This window comes from Anguilla rostrata, chromosome 8 (genome assembly GCF_018555375.3).
Source record: "Anguilla rostrata isolate EN2019 chromosome 8, ASM1855537v3, whole genome shotgun sequence".
Taxonomy (NCBI): Eukaryota; Metazoa; Chordata; class Actinopteri; order Anguilliformes; family Anguillidae; genus Anguilla; species Anguilla rostrata.
Genome location: NC_057940.1, coordinates 12,111,005 through 12,123,306, shown reverse-complemented (window position 1 = coordinate 12,123,306; position 12,302 = coordinate 12,111,005). Strand labels below are relative to the sequence as shown.

At 40.0% G+C, this 12,302-nt stretch overlaps 1 long non-coding RNA gene across 1 annotated transcript; it reads left to right on the top strand.

Moving 5' to 3' along the window:
• The first annotated feature begins 800 nt into the window (after nt 1-800).
• Nucleotides 801-10,371, top strand: LOC135260839 (uncharacterized). Its single transcript, XR_010331761.1, has 4 exons — nt 801-1,118; nt 5,469-5,514; nt 9,187-9,256; nt 9,346-10,371. It is a non-coding gene; the product is annotated as an uncharacterized LOC135260839 (long non-coding RNA).
• Nucleotides 10,372-12,302: the final 1,931 nt, after the last annotated feature.

Here is a 12,302-nt window from a genome sequence, read left to right as displayed (position 1 = left end):
TCAAAGATATAATACCAAAATACCGTAGACAGGATTTCAATTAAGTAAAGAAAGTTAGATTCATAAACTCCCATCTTACTATTGATGTTGTTTTCTCATTGCTTTCTGCTGTACTTGCTTGTCGGGTTTAATTATTCTTCAAATGAAGGAACTACCCCTCTTATTTAAAAAAAAATATCTCTGTGACAGGGCAAAGGCTGCAGATGCTTGATTGTATTGAAATGATAAAAAAAAAATAATAAAATATATGAATAAAAGACATCAACTGATCAAAGCACCTGAAATAAAGGGGGCGGGAGGCATGGGCTGAAGTCTATACCAGCATATATCGGGTGAAAGGCAGGAATACACCCGGGACAGGTCTCATTGAATTTCAACCCACAAAACTGGCTAGTCTCAGTACAGCCATTGAGATTTGCATATAAAGGAGAATAAATAAGGGAATAGGGAGTTATTTCAGAAACTGCTGCAATGAGAATGATTGGAAACAGTGGCGCCTATCAGACGCGCCTTAAACATCACCAAATATACTTGCAAAGTCACTGGGGGGCGGGCCGAGTCTTTTTAAGAAAATCCACTGATGTACGAGTTCCAGGGCTCACTCAACGCCTTTGTGTCGGGAATGCCCTGAAATTTAATATCATTAATTTAGATGGGAATCCATATTTACTTCTTGCCTTTTTGCAATTTAAGAGGTTAGTTACCATGCGAAACTAAATGGCGCGTGGAGCCTGAAATCCGTCTCGTGAATGGAAGAACGGCAATTAGCACTGATACCTGGATAATATTCAGATAATATTCAGGGATGTTAAATCACACAGCCCATGAGTAGTTCGTAACATGAAAAGTACAATGCAGCCACATGCAATTTGTCTCTTTGCAGCTGGAACGTCACTTGGAGGTCGTATTATTTATTTAAAAACAGCCCAAACTAACCACGAGCATTTAAGTACGTCCTTAACACGCATAAAGAATATATAGCGAACACTGATCCTGCGCGTGTTGGTTGTCAAAGGTGGCCTATGTCTGAAGTTACACTCATTTTTCCCATCTTGTGTTTTGAGTGTCTTGCCCTGCAGTAAGGCATCGCAAAGACAAGATTTTACTGTCATCCACATGTAAGTATAAATGTGCACAAAGGAATAAACGGTAGAGTATACGTTTGTTGCCTGTTGAACCCCAAGTATATAAACAAGAGAGTAATGTGCGCTGTTCCCGTATCTCCCGGCATCGACTCCTTGAATTAGCTTGCCCGGTAAGGTTGCAAGCAGCTGGGAAAATTGCTGCTCCGTTTCCGGCAACGTGGAAAATAATTTAAAAAACAGAGCGTAGGCTATTATTACCTTGGGCGCAATTAAAAACTGTGTAGACGGCACTTTTGCGATGTTAAAATGTAAATTGGATAAGATGTTGAAATGATGGGGGCGTAATTTTTGCAAGGATCATGGCAGGCGAAAAATTAAAGGGCCAGTTTCCAGTCGCAGTAGTTCAAAGTTTGTAGGAAGGTAAATCGAGTCTTGGAGAAAATATCGGCTTTTGATATTAATAAATATGAAAAGTCAACTTTAAGGTTTTTTTCGTGATGTTACCGGGCCTATTATTATTATAAAACATTGTTTTACCATAAACTAAAAATTCAGTTTTTGAATACTTAAGATACGATATTTACTTATTTTTTAATTCAGGTAATATCTTGCAAGATCTGTACGCTGCTAACATAACTGCATGGTTCGGCTGCACATGTTAAACAGCACTTACCCTAATTCCAAACGTCTGGTCAAGCGCAGTTGCTTGTCTCATATCCAAACAGAGCACCACTTGAACTAGTTGTGATCAGCCTTTGGTCTAGGCCCAACCTGTTCACAAACGCCGTAACATGACCACGTGCTCAATATCCAATCAGAGTCAGGATTGGAGAATTTAAAAAGATCTAGATTAATAAAATAGAACAACGTTTTAAACCTGACAAACAACTGATTTGCATTCAATTGATCATTGTTGCAACAGGAACTATTCTGTTAATTGCACATTTCTACATTCCAAGCTGTTTTAGGCTGGCTGTAAATGTGGTGGTGTAAATAATTTAAAAAATATAAATTTTTTTTAAAGTTAATTGATGAAAGGGGGTCTTCCAAGATATCAAGTGATTCTGGGCCAGATCGGCACTGGTTCTGGCCAAAAGTCAGCACTGGCGGGCCAGGATCTGTGCAGATATGGTCCTGAGTCACTTGCTGTCTGGTTTGGGAGTATTGATGATATGTTGATTCATAAAGAAAAGGAGCTACACATGTTCCTATTTACAAATACCAAGTTTTTGTGAACACGCATGAATAAAGATTGCAAGAGCCTCCTGGACTTCTAAAAGAACTTGCCAGCCTGTAGGCCGGTGTCAATTAAACTGAAGAGCAGTTTGTTTATATCAGGCAGCGCTGTAATGATTAAAAAGAGGGTTGTGAAAGTGAAGCGCAGTGCTGAATAGGGACTTTTTGGGGTGGGGGAGGGAGGGGATGTTCTAAGGGGTGGTTGGAAGGAATAAACAGACTCCAGGTTCTAGAACGGCTTGCTCATTATGAAATCGTTTTGAGCAGTGCTTCATAAGAGACATTTGATTACTAACAAACCCCTCATTACCCAGGCAACAGTCTCCAGCCTGTGCTCTCAATTTTAAATTGCATCACAGCAGTGGCAAGCTCGAGAGTTAAGGCTAAAATGTACCACAATTCAGCTCCAGCTCCCTGATGTGGAGCTAATATGTACTGCCACAAATTGGGCACATAGAAATTAAACAGGGAAGTAGCGTAGGCGAAGCAACGATGTGTGTAGTAAGAACCACGTAACAAAATGTAAAGACACCATCTCCATTTGGAATGTTAAAACAACTTAATTTGCCATTGACAGCTATGTAGCAGCCAATATGGACAGCTATATGGGCAGCAAGTTTAGAAAGCATTAATGAAGTGAATGCATCCACATGTCTACAGTATGTGACTTCACTTCACACATGGAACATTACCATGCAAGAAAACACATAATGAATTTGCTATAATTTGGAATAATTACACAACATGCATTTTAGCAGCCATTCTTAGCATCCACAATCTTAGCATGGGACATTTAGGTTTGGATTAAACATTTTGTCCTAGATGTCTGGTGGGGTTCACATCTAGGATGAGAGATGTTTTGACATAAACAGACTAGAGTACCTCCAATATAGCTCACGTTATCCCCAGATATATCCTGGCTACATTCTAGTCAGCTAGAAAACTTCCACTTTTCAACCAAATGTAGCTGGGTTTTCACATGAATGCCCCAATGGCACAAAAATGTTCACTGGGCAACTTTGAAGTCTGACTACATGAAATTTCAGGGTCATTGTTTACATGCTCAGTGATAACCACAATTAACTCTTGCCTTTAATTGTGAGTCAAAGGCAAATGTTGATTGAATCCATGCCTTGATTACTTTAATAACAATGTGTTGCCAGTTAATTTATCAGGGATTCTAAAGGGGAAATGAAATGAGTAAATGGTAACTAATAAAAAATGTGAGAACCTGGTGTTCTCACGCATTAATGCGGTCCCACGGCTCTGATAGTGACAGACTAGACAGTTCTAGAATAAAATTCATTTCACTGTGTGCACTTTGTTTTGCTCTTCTTTTTCTGATTATTTGGTCTATACGGTGCGTTTCACCATACGGTGGGGAAACGTAAAAGTGTAGAGCAGAGGAGAACCGCCACATTTCAGAAATCAACATCAAAAATGAAATAGTTCAAAGCAATTCCTATCAAGGAGGTATCTGTGTACCTGTTTTCTGGTGTGTGTGTCTGTGTGTGCTCACAAGTATATGTGTAAGCATGCGTGTAAATAAAATTTGATGCTTGTCAAAGTCGACACCGTAGAAATTGATTAAAATCTTAAGAATATGGCTATTCTAGACTCTTTTTCCAAACATAAACATTTTGCGATGCAATTTATGCAAAGGATTCTTCATTTTTTTTTTTTTTTTTCGAAATACACATTTCCCCCCTTTCCTCCTTTTGATGTTCTCTCGTCGAGCGGTGGCAACCTGCAGGGGAACTCGGGTGGGAGTACTCCAGGCTCTCTCTCTAGTGATTGCTCACCATGTGACAAGCGCAAGTGCAGCAGATGCTCCGCTCCCAAAGCCGCCCCGCCTCCCAGTCACCTCCGCCGCGTCAGATCGAGATGTCACAGTCGGTTAAATATACCGACGGGTGGCTGCGCACGCAGGCGGCGCGACGCACGCCGCATTTAGCCGCCTGCTCTTCTCTGCGAGCGAAGCGCGCGGCTAAAAATCACGAAACATATTTACAAGCGCGAGGCCACAACTCCAGCAGGCTGCCTCTTCATCAAGGTCTTGTTTATTGTTGCGATTCAGCAGTGTTTTTTTTTTTCTGTTAATTGGCACAATGTTGATTTCCTGGGTTCACGGTGCCGATACGTTTCAGACTAAAAGTTCAGAAAGTCATTTTAAAAACTTACATTACAAAATTACAAAATTACATTTTTTTTTTTTTTTTTTGAAAATATGGTGCAGTGCTATTTGGTGACTGCATACATTTTCAGCATAAACTTGATCTGGGGGAAAAAAGGCCATATTCAAATATGTATTGAATAATACAGCAGGTATTTGAAATTTGATGTATCTGAAAAATGAAGAAGGTAGAGATGGAGAGGGGGAAACTGGGTAATAACAGCTGGTATGAGAGAATGGAGGCGTGTGGTCTTTTTAAAAAAATTTTAGTTCCTGCACAGAAAACAGCTTTAACCAGTCAAGATAATAATCATGCAATGACACCGTATGCCGCTCCTCCCCGATCTTTGAGTTAATTTCATAAAGGATTGCAATTCCATGCTTTGAAAAAAAAAAAAAATTAAATAATCCAATGCATTAATGTACTAAGGCTGGCCCCGGGTTGGTTAGTCAGCATACCCAACTTCAGTAAACATGCAGGTCTTTCTCTGAGTGAGTGCTCACTCTTGCTGAAGTAAAAAAGAGGTGTTTTCTGACCGACCGACTGCGCTTGGTCTGATTAAAGCGACGCCCGGGGCCAAAAACTGTCCACATCCCTCCATCTGACCTTTCTCTTCCGCGACGCTGATGAGGAACGAAGACCTGACGCACCGCGACATGTTGCCAGGTCACTAGACATGACTTTGGTGGTGGTTACAGAAAGCCTGTACTTTGTTTTTCAGCAAACCAAGTCTTCCACTCATCCTTTGAGAGGAAAACAAACCTCTGGACAATTTCACTGTTTCTATTGTTGTTTTTTTCCTTCTTTTTTTTTTTCTTTGTAGTTCAAGCGAATCTTTTGGTGGCAGAAAACAAAAACCCCAGTCTGGATTTGGACAGGTATAGTGGTAGAGACAGCGCACAGCGGCGCTCTCTTGATTTTTCATTGTCTTTGAACTGCTTCACACTCTAAAGTACATTTGTTTTTCTCGCAGATGCAGCCGGGTAGAAATTCCTGAGAGGAAATGAAAACATGAGGAGGTTTGGTCTTTATATATAAGTTTGGCACCACGTTCTGTCACCATGAGATACTATATACTGCGGCCCTTATGCCTTTGTAATAGGTACAGGCACTGCACATATAGTCATATGGCACCAAACAGAGAAATTCCTCCCACTTGCAGAGATTGCCAGCCAACGGCATTACTGGGCACTCATGCAACAATCTGTCCCTGCAATGCTACCTGATTGTTTTAATTATGTAACTCTCTCTAAGAAATATTGCAGTTCTTTAAACAAAATTGCTGTTCCATATTTGTAATGGGATCGGGATGGCAGTAGTCACAAGTGCCTTAACTCGGCCTTCCACTCAAATGCCTACGGAGAGGGGGTACGAAACAGAAAGTTAAAACAAATTTAATGAAATATAATAATAATAATAATTATTATAATTATAATTATAATAATAACAATAACAAAACCTCTGTAGTGTTATTTGGAAAAAACAAATAAGTTTATTTGTTTCTATTTGGCAGTCAAAATTTCAGTATTGGTGCATTATAAGAAGCCTAAGGTAGCTTGCAGGGACACCTGCATGTTAAACGTCTGTTTGCTGCAGGAAGTTAAATGTCCATTAGCATCAGTATCCAGACCAGATATGGTTGGTTTCCTCAGAGAACTATCTAACAACGTGTGGATTGAGGAAGAATTAATTGAATGATTGGTGAAGTCCATGAATCTATGAACATGCACAATGGCTAAGCCATTTACTTACTACTGAAAAGGAACTCACTTTTTTTTTTTTAGTTTTTTATGTTTTAGGGTATCTTTAGCAAAACTATTAGTTCAGTAAAAGCCACTTTAATTTATTAATCATTTATAATGAATCATGAATATTGTTGTGCTATTTAAAACTATACATGATCATAATTTCATGGTAAACAACTCATTAGGCCACCATTCCCTGACTACAATTCCCGCAATCCACTGCACATGTCCACGGTTCATCAGTGGGATAATCTCAGATAATACATGAGGAGAATACAGCAGTAGCTTGTCAAAGGTGTATCAACCATACAAGTAACATCTATCTGTGGAGTTTAGATTGAGATGAAACCCTCTGTTGGTCCTCACATTTATGTGTTTGTGTGTGTTCTGAATGAATCACAATCAGTGCAACTTCAATTCAGTTAATTTGGGAAATGAACTGAAATTCATTAAATGAATGGAAAAATCCCGGTAGAGCATCACAGGCATTTATCAACTCATTAAATTAATTTCAGTTCTAAATTTCCTGAACTACGTGCACCGAAGTGGAATTGATCCCAGTCTTGGAATGCATGGTCAATTCTGACTGTCTCCTGCATCATACCACATAGGCTTATCAGGAACAATTCCCCATGTTTAAATATAAACACAGGTAGACTGGTCCATATTTAAATACAAATACAATGAAACGTGTCCACATTTAAATATAAACACAGGTAGACATTTCCATATTTTAATATAAATACAGCTACAGTATACTTGTCCACGTTTAAAATATAAACGCAGGTGAACTTGTCCATATTTAAATACAAACACAGTTAGACTTGTCCATATTTAAATACAAACACAGGTACGCTTTTCCATATTTTAATATAAATACAGTTAAGACTTTTCCATGTTTAAATATAAACAGTAGGACTTGTCCATATTTAAAAATAAATACAATTAGATGCCACTGTCATCAAGTTTCACACCTGTATTACTGACCTGACCAGTGACTGGTCAGGTGCTAGCATTAGGCCTAACACTTGTAGAAATTAATGGTAGCAAGAATGAGCAAGTCTTGCATTCATTGTGAATGGCCACCCCATGAATTGTGGGTAATTTTGCTATAAAGGAGTGCTCAGCCTGTTACAAAAAAGTGCTCGGCCAAAAAAAAAAACCCCCAAAAAGATGGAAGTCAATTGGGTGCTACTTAAACCCTGATGACAATGATCATAAGTATTTTATTCCCATGTTTAATTCTTTATGCATGAAAGAAAACTTATTCTGCCTCAATGTATGGTGAATCATGAGGTGTGACAACTAATATTTATCCAGCTACAAAACGGTTTTGACATGAGGTTCCACTTTTGGCGCCGAAACATTTTACAACAGAAGATCACAGCATATGGCATCTCATTTTATCTGAGTTAGGACCTGAGCCGAGAAGTGCAACAGATGTGGTACAAAAAAAAAAATGCCGTTACGCTGTCATCCACTGTATCTGCTGCTTTTGCCATCTCTCTTATCAGAGTATCTCTGCCTGCACGTAAAAGCCCTGGTTTGTGAAGTGACATCAAGTATGTCAATGATACGTCCAAATGTGGTATGTGTATCAATATGTCTCTACCTGTTTTGCTGCTCTTGGTTTGGCAAGTCTCTGCTCATACAAAGAGACTATTGTATTCTATCCATTTATCAAATGGTATAAATGGTCTATTTGTGCCATTGTCAACTGAAGGTTGTCAAGTTGAAAGGTACTTAATAGACATTTAAAAAAAGAAATTATACTTTGCTGAACTGAAGTCTTTACTTTGACCTCCAAGATCTTCATAATTATTTCAGTTGCCTGTGGGAGAAAAAAAAAGCATCTCTGATTCTGACTCTGGAGGTTTCTAGTAAAGTAGGATACCAGAGAACGTTCCTCCGGTTTCCGGATGCGGAATGAGACACAAACTGTGGGAAATATTCTGGAGGGCTGCCCTAAAAGAAAGGAAATTTAAAAATGCATGACCCTTGGGAGAGCATTTAGTTGGACAGATCTCAAGCAATAGCTCTCACACCGCTTAATTACCAATGTTTGGTGTGTCTAGCCAAGCATTTTCCTTGTTGTTTAATGGTTTTTTTTTCTTCTCTGAATCGCACACAAGTGCCATTTAACTTCACTCTTTCCCCTTGTCTTTGGCATGGAGTGAGCTGCCGCTGTAACAACCCATCCCAGATCCTGAATCAATCGCGGACCCAAAAAAATGCTGCTTGTAGCACCCAACACTGGAACAAAAAACCGAGTTGAGTGTGCTCACAAATTCGCACCAGGTTCTAAATGCGATGAAATTAATCCGATTTCCCGAGTCAATACTCCACCATTGGTGAACAGATGACACTAATTACTGTCTCTTATTATGCTACAGACGTAGTTTACTCCATCTTTATTTATGAAAAAAAACAGAGAATTTCCTAAGGGGTACTTGTGCACCGGATTGGCAGACAGTATATGTGTCCCTGTTGGGTTTTCTGTATCTCATTAGTATGCAGAAGTGGGGGAAGAAGTATTATTATTCAATGGGTGTTCAATGTGTGTGTGTGTGTGTGTGTGTGTGTGTGTGTGTGTGTGTTTTGTAGTATTTAAAAAATATAATTTTTGAGTGTTTGAGAGTGTGCCAGGACCCATATGAGGAGAACATTTCAAGTGATCACATCTAAATTATTCTAATTTCACAGCATTATTAGAGCTAACATATTTTAGGTGGATAATGAGATGTCATTTTCACAGTGTTAACATAATAGCATAATTGTCAGGCTTTTGTTGCTGCCTGTGATTTGCACTGAAGTGGGGCTACATACAGTCTTTTGCAGGTTTGAATTTTAAGACAACGTCCTGGTAAATGTAATGGATTGCCTATTATGATTGGACTATCCTTTCATCATATTAATTTGGATCTTTTCTCCCCCCCTCCTCGGTAGATATCCACTGTATTCCGTGCAGCATACAACCCCCCGCGGTGTGAAGATGGAGATCAGGGTTCAGATCCCGGTTTGAGTCCGACCTTATCCGAAGTCATCGCCTACAGATATTTCTTACCCGTTTTTTCTGTTTATTTTGTTTTGTGTTTCTTCCCGCAGTTAAGGAGAGAAATCAGCTGGGTTCCGCTCAATCTCCATGCTCTGGCCACACACCTACACTGTGGGGGACTGGGGGGGGGGGGGTGCGGCTGACCTCACAGCTCTCCTATACGGCCGAGGCCCGAGTGTTGACGTGTCTCCATGGATACCTCCCCCCCTTAACTCCATTGGCTGGGCACCACAACGAGATGACACAGTGGCTGACAAAGTCCCAATTTCTCCCTTTGGGAATGGTTGACATTTATGACGAAAAACAGAACGGGGGAGAAAAAAACAAGAGCAAGAATAAGTCCCATATTTGTCTGACTTTATTTTATGAAGATTGTAATAAAGTCTTTCCAGCTAGAACAGAAATTCACTCTTTTTTAAATACATCCCTTTTGGTAAAAGGGATAAATCGCTTTTTGAAGTTTTCGATTGTATTTCTTTTTTAGTTGATGTTTTTGATTGGCCCTGACAGTTTTTGTGTGTGATGATGAATATTTAGGGTTCCAAGCAAACCCTAACCCGTTATTTCTTTTTTTCATTCTTTCTTATAAAAGTATCTGTATCTGTAAAAGTATTCTGACATTCCTGCAGTAACCATATTCAGCAGGTGGGCTGCTATGGCCCCCAATACTCAGGGAAAATATCACAGATTTATTGGCCAGATGGTTGCGCTATGACACATATATTTATGTTCTGGTCCTTAACTTTCATGCCGTAAGTCAAACTGATGCCAAACTTCATGCATACATTTGTGCGTTCCAGATTTACAACTTTGCTATTGGGACTACCCATATCTGCCATCTTGATTTACCACCATTTTGTATAGTATAATGTGTGGTATAATTGTAAAATAGTGTAATGATATATTTAAAACTGGACATACATTAGACCAAAATGTCCTGCAGTGATTAGTAAGATGAATTGAAATTGACAATTGAAACTTTCAATATACTTCGATCAATCTTTATCACACTAAATTATGATGTTTGGACTCTCAAAGGCCCCAATAAAGGCCCCAGTAAAGCTATAATGTTCTGTCTGATGCTATCATAACAGCTTGTACTGTCATTAAACTCTACCCATTACAAGCCCCTCTACCTTCTAACACATTAAACTGGGGATAAGGCGTTGTGGATAAAGATTACACATTTGAAACACAAGGTTATCTGTTTAGTTCACAAAGTTTCCATCTCCAAGACATAAGCAGTCAGCTAACAGGAAGTTATCAGTGTTATCCAGGTGGGTTTTATGATTCCCACACATGGAAATTCAATTGTCACACTAACGATAATCCCACAGCAAAGTTGCTGGAAGTGCTTGATTCGATGGCCTAATTATCCATAAATTCCCAACTGCCAGTTGAATCCTCACTTGCTAATTGTTCGGTCCGTCTATCTTCTCTGTGTTACAGGTTTTCTCTGTCTATTTTTGCAGTGTGTGCTTGGAACCCAGTAACTGCTGCTAGCAGCTTTATTTTTATAGTTTCTGATGACCTGCTGCTGGCTTTTCAATGGAGGGTAGAGGGGCAGTCTGGGGGTTGTGGTTTATCACAATTAAATACAATTCAGTTAACTCCAAATCAGTTTCTGACCATACATATTAGCAGTTTAATTTTATAGCATGTATACACAATTATACACCATATGAACATGCATTCCGCTGTATTTCTGGCCTGGAAGGTGCACCTCTTAAGAAACTACTGTACATGGCAGGATTAGAACACTACAGCCTCATCAGACATGACAGCCATTATTTTAAAAGTGTTATGGCAATAACACCGCTAACAACAGCGAATGCAAATGCAGACGGCATGGTTAAACTGCGAGTGAACAAAACTAGCAGTAATCTGTTCTGCATGGTACACACATGAACAAGGCATCATCCAACACAATATTTATTCATGTGCTACCACTCAATCAGTTTTCTAGATCTACTAGAGTACCCCAGGCAGAAAATCAATCCAAGGTTTCTGGATGCTAAGAAAAACTGAGCTAAGGAATATTACACTGAAACCATGGTTGCAAATCAGAAGCACACAAGGTTAATCCAGCATTTAATGAATAATTTATTAGAGACTTGATCTGACATCAAGGTATTGACCCTCAAAAGGAAGGGCTACTCTACACAGGAAATGACATCCAGGACACTTGATTCGATTCTGTCTCCCTGTGCTCATATGTGGAGTGTTTTTTCACCTTAATGATTTTTAAATCCGTAATCAGTTCTGGTGTTTGGTACAAGATTACAGGGGTCATGTTCTTAAATCCATCTATGTCACAATACCCTCTGAAAGATGGGAAAGCTCTGTCTCTGCTTTCTAAAAAAAATAGCCCTGTAATGACCTTTCCACGAGGCCTATGACAAACTTCATGCTAACGCGCTCAACTATTTGTAATGCATTTCGGGAGGACTTCTTCTTGGGCCCTGTATTGAAAGCCTACTCAAAAGGGTTCCAGCTGTCAGTGAAGGTGTGCAACCAGACATACTGTTCAACTAATGAGGAAGAGACCGGGTCATTAGTTACAGCCACAAACTGTGCGATAGCCCCTCTCCCCAAAGTTCAAAGTGGACAGCAGGAGCCATAACTCGATACACAACAGCACTGTTTCATTGCCACGGTTACTGAGAGTTTTCTTTTCACTCAGCCCACCCATTGGTCGAACCCTCCCATGCATTCCACAGTAGAGGAGAGAGAGAGAGAGTGAGAGAGGGCGGGGCCCGAATGGACGGACGAAGGGACAGTGGAGTGAGAAAACACGCGAGGAAACAGCGCCGCAGACGACTGGAGAGGATGGAGCGAAAGAACGAAGATGACAGATGGGTGAGAGGAGGGCGAGAAAAGCGGGATGAGACAGAGGAGTGAGGGGATGGTGAGAATGGGTGCAGAGACACTGGATGGCGAGAACGAAGCGACAACAGCGCCGCACTGTGAGTCAGAGAACGCAGAGAATGGACAAAGGCGACGGAAT